This window comes from Porites lutea, chromosome 1 (assembly GCF_958299795.1).
Source record: "Porites lutea chromosome 1, jaPorLute2.1, whole genome shotgun sequence".
Classification (NCBI taxonomy): Eukaryota; Metazoa; Cnidaria; class Anthozoa; order Scleractinia; family Poritidae; genus Porites; species Porites lutea.
The window spans coordinates 46,139,042-46,144,041 of NC_133201.1; the positions used below are offsets into that span (position 1 = coordinate 46,139,042).

Below are 5,000 nucleotides of genomic sequence, written 5' to 3' on the forward strand. Positions count from 1 at the left end.
ATTGTTATCCATGAGATTTGAAATCATAGGGCTTAAAACCAAATTTCACCTGTATATCCTTTACGACTAAAGTGTTTCATGCGGCAAAAAAGTAAATATATCGCGTTGCCATTTCATTTAAGGGTGCTGTCAACTAATCTGACTTGTGTCGAGGTGTTTGCTCAAAGCAACCGTACACAGAGCTGTACAGTTTTCTTCACCATGGTACGTATGAGAGGGTGCATTGATTTAATTATTGCTGTACTATCTTATTTCCTTCTTTCACATTTCTTGTATATCATGTGAAATTGAGCCTCCATCACCTTTTGGAGCACCAGCCTTAACTTACTGCAGTGGATCGCATGCTTATCTGCTGTTGTGGTTCCATTTTATCCTTGGTTTTTATTTTGGTACTCCTTTGTATTTTCCTTTCTACTTGACCAAGGGGACACAGATCACATAGTTCTACCAAATAATAGATCCCATCTAAGCTGTCTACTATATGCAGATGATTTAGTTTTGATGTCCCAGTCAGATCAAGGACTAGAAAATGCTCTCTCCATCCTTTCAGAGTATTGTGCACATTGGCTTTCATCGCTGAATCCAAAGAAGACTAAAATTATGATTTGCAAGAAGAAATATAGGAAGTTGACCCTTAATAAACATTGTTTTCATATCAGTAGGCTCAACATAAGAAATTGTTGTTGTTTTGGTGGTATTTGGGTACATCTCTGATAATGAGCTTAGAACAAAGGAAAATTAAATTTATACCAAGGACAAAATTGAACCAGTCACAGCCACATGAGGATTTGGGCTGGTACTCTCAAGAAATGTTAGGACCTCTCTAATTCTGTAGCAATTTATTGACCACAATTTGTGTTAGTCTTAGAACTAGGCATTTCCTTCATGAATGTGTTTTTCCTTGACAACGTAGAATATCTTGTGAGGATCTTTGTAAGGTATCACGCTCAAGAGGGTGACTTTGTGGTCAAGTTACCTTATGTTAACTTAATAATTACTTTTGTTGATCCTCTCACAGCTCACATCCACTTTAGCCTGGTTCAAATGAAGTTGATCAGATTGCTATAGTCATTGCTGTTCTTGATGTTGGAAGTTACATAGGTGAGTGAGTATACAACCATGTTCATGACAGTACATTATGCGCGCAGGGGTCCTAGGTTCATGGGGCTACCAACACAACAGTCCGCCGTTCGCTCTTGACCTGCGGTAAAGAAATGACGGCCATTAGAAAATTTTAACTCCGTGAATAATTATCAAATCAACCCTTGACATTAATTGGTCATTTGGAGCCGTGTGTACGCAACATTTCAGGAAATTTATAATCAATTGGATTAGTTGTTATATGCTCGAAAAGTGTAGGAATTCAGTGTGTAGCTTCAGATTCAGGTCTTAGCAACTTTCATAGTTTAAATCTGTGTCAACAAATAAGCAAAATTCTCTCTTTTCTTCAGTTGCCACAGGGTTAGATGCGACTGCCGCTGCTGTTGTTGTGAGTTGTGCTCTAGCTGTCAAGTGCATCGATCAAGGATGGATCAGGGATAAAGAGCGAATTTGACAACCACCAAAACAACAATGAGTATTATTTTTTAAGTACAATTTGTGATGTAATATGTCGTGAACTATGTGAAATTTTAGTGCAAATTTACATTTTATCTGTCTTTAAGTCAGACTGAATGACAAAAAATGATAATTTTAGTAGCTAAATCAGTTTTGGGAAAAAAATATAATCTCCTCACTACTGAAAGGGTTTTTTTCCTCACAACATTTACTTGAGATGTGACGAAATTAATTTGGAAATTATTTTAAGGATTCATTATAGCAGAAAAAAAATCTGACTGGTATTGCTTCACACTAGGTCAGCAGGAGATTATATAATATTCTAATAGAACATAAATAAAGTAAATGATCATTTCACAGCTTCATGTTTAGACAAGTAACTACAGGAAAAATTGACATAGCCACAGTCAGCAACACTGATAAGAAAAGTGAATGATAACAAATGTGTTTCCCAAAATGTAATGTCTGCGACATTTTTCAGTTATGTCTGCTACGCAAACTTTTGTTTGTAGAATCATTGGAATAAGGTTGCGTGGAATTTGTTTTGGACAGTTGAAAAATTTAATTATTACCATGGTTTGAAGGCATTCCACGGCTTCTTCTGAATTTATATCATGCACTTGTTAGTCCTTATTTAAGGTCTCGGTAAAGGAAAACGAGGTGCCAAAGGCTACAAAGGCAAGTTATATATCAAATTAAAGCTAAAAGACTAAATTACCTTATGAAAGATTTTATTTCATCCAATTTCAAAAGGCGCTTAAGTTTTTTGCTCTCGAACTCAGAGGTATCGAGTTTACTGCTGAAGCTCCAGCCCTTTCGCGTTGTTAAATATTCACTTCCTTTTTATTGTATCTGATTGACAGATAAAAGACCTAAAAAAGGGTGTGAGGAAATTTGCATATGTCTCGTATTAGCGGAATTATTGCATTTCAAACTAAAAAGTCGAATCTCGAGCGTGATTTACGCAAAGAAACTGACATAAAATGAGTTACAAAGGGAAATCGGAAAATTCCTCACAGTCTTCCTTTACAGTCTTTTTTCTTTCAACAACCAAGCTATTTCTTGTATGACGTCCACGCTAAGACAGCTCCAAAAGTCCCCTCAATTAGTTTGCGAAACTCAGCACAAAACATCACTATAAAACACGATTATCTGCCAAGGAGTGTTTCTCTATTTCTCTACAACCTAGAAAATGAACCATTGTAATTTTAGTCTATTTTTTCTAATAACAAAACCCCTATGCTTGAGTTTGTGTGAAGGGTTTTTCTTTTTTGCTTTTCCTTTTTTCTTAATATGTAATTTAATAACGCCTTTATTTATAATGTTTGTTCTGCCTAGATTAGCACTATGGCTACTTGCAGGGCATAAAATATTGTAAGCTTATGGATCTTAAATAAAATACATTGTTGTTGGTGAACATGAAAAAGGTACCGTTTATTGTAACGGTAAACTCGTAGAAAGTGAAAAATTTCTGTGTAACAGGGACACCCAACGAGAATATAGTTCAAAACCACTTAAACATAGCATTGTTAAACGTGTTTTAGTATTTAAACGGTGGATATAGGCATATTTTTATCCCCTATAAATTTTCCATCTGTTCGGATTTCCTAGCTGAAAGTCTAGTGATCCGAAAATTTTAGGGATCAAAACTTACCTGTTTAAAAATTTCAGCCAGAAAAAAGCCTCCCGAAAATTCTAGGTGACCTTTTTAGGGTAAAAATCCGTTGAAAATGGGCAATTTTACCATTTTTTAGATGTTCGAAAATCCTAAGAGGCAGGCAAGCAAGAAATTTTACAACAAATGTTCCGAAAATTCTAGACCTCAAATCGTCTTCCGAACAGATATTTTTCCGAAAATTGTCGTTGGGTGCCCCTCGTGTAACTCGATGTAAAAGCAGTCTAGAAGTGTTGAGACTACCAAGAATGTCTTCATTGCTTGAAAATTTTAAAAAGGGTATTTTCCGCGATGTTTACATTCTGCGGGTTCCCCACCCCCGTCACACCCCCCTCTTGAGCCAATCAAAGAGCACTTTCTGCGACATGTACCGCGGACCAAATATCGCTGTCACTACAATATGGCTGCTAGCTTCCTGGTAATTTCTACTCTTTCAATTATTGAAATCATGCTCCTGGAACGAAATGTAGACTCATTCACAGATTTGAATCAAGCCTTCTTTTGTGCGAGGAAGTTTTTGAACTGAATGAATGGAATCGGAACCGGAATTGATGCAATTCCCAATGGTAAGAGCTGTAAACTTCCGCTTCACGGAGCGTTAACAAATGGCACTACATTGTATCACTTTAATAAGACGGTTATTGGCAGCTAGAGATCTAACTACCTTTACAATCATTGCTAACTTTTACACTGTCGAATTAATATTATACAGGAACATGTGCAACCATTTTGAAACCGGTATTTTGTTCGTAGGGACCAGGTAATGAAATTGACGCCCGTAAATTAATCCTTTCGGAATGATTTTCAAGCGGTATTCAGTCTGGAAGGGGTGAATACCACCCAGAAATAACCCTGACTATGACCTGAAACTAAAACTTTGATCTATGCGGGTTTTTTACGTGCATAAAACTTGTCCAACGCTGACCGCCAACATTATAGTTTCTCAGTCATGATTTCAAACGGGGAAAGATTTTATGGACCCCCAAAGATAAACCAACACAATGTTAATGTAAAACTTTGAGTGGAATTTATTACCTCATTTTCAGTATCTGACACTTGTTAACAGTGGTAAGGTAGGTGGAAGAAAATGAAATTTCCACAGAACAGCTGCTTTGTGCGAATCTCATAGATCATCTTAAGAACAATACAAGTATCTGCTAAATAATGCAGCTCTGTGGCTTGTCAAAGGTGTATGTCTCTTGTAATAAACAAGAGACGCATATCGGAAGAACCTACATCACCCAAAACTCCACTTTGAATTATTTATTTTCTGATGAATTTGTAACTAGTCAACTTTCTATTTCACTGGGCCAAGTAAGATCACTCTAGAACTGTGACCAAAACAAAAGGCTTCTTATGATGCATAGTAGATTAATGTACATACAGCAATCAAATTATTTTCTCAGAGTAAATGTGAGCCTTGCAGGTAAATGCACGTCAACTAAGCCACTGGAGAAAAGAGAAAACCCCCCAAACCCTAGCCTCGAACATCAGGATTTAAAACAACTTAAGGTGAGTGTGCTTATCATTTAGCTGCCCGGACCACATTCCTCAGGTGCATTTTGTGCAGTACAATTTGCAAACTTTGTTCCAAGTGCAAAACAACTCAAAATGTTCGAATGTTTAAAGTCTTAAACCTACTCTCTCTGCTCAAACACCTCTCGGTTAACTCTCTGCTCTTCAGGGTCCTCTGACTGAAAATACCATGCCCATTTGCTCTCGCTGTCCGGAATACACCTTTGACGCATGAAGATAAGAGCAGAAAGCT

General features: G+C 37.0%; 1 protein-coding gene and 2 long non-coding RNA genes across 3 annotated transcripts in view; all 3 read left to right on the plus strand.

The window, feature by feature from the left end:
- Positions 1-2,983, plus strand: part of LOC140952771 (uncharacterized) — a 13,925-nt gene extending 10,942 nt beyond the window's left edge. Inside the window, exons 2-4 of the long non-coding RNA XR_012167394.1 lie at positions 123-204; positions 1,019-1,101; positions 1,452-2,983. This is a non-coding gene — a long non-coding RNA (uncharacterized lncRNA). The remainder of the gene's footprint in view (positions 1-122; positions 205-1,018; positions 1,102-1,451) is intronic.
- LOC140930799 (alkaline phosphatase-like) overlaps positions 1-5,000 on the plus strand; it is a 50,158-nt gene that overhangs the window by 27,637 nt on the left and 17,521 nt on the right. The window lies entirely within an intron of this gene.
- Positions 3,518-5,000, plus strand: part of LOC140952778 (uncharacterized) — a 6,970-nt gene continuing 5,487 nt past the window's right edge. Inside the window, exon 1 of the long non-coding RNA XR_012167396.1 lies at positions 3,518-3,798. This is a non-coding gene — a long non-coding RNA (uncharacterized lncRNA). The remainder of the gene's footprint in view (positions 3,799-5,000) is intronic.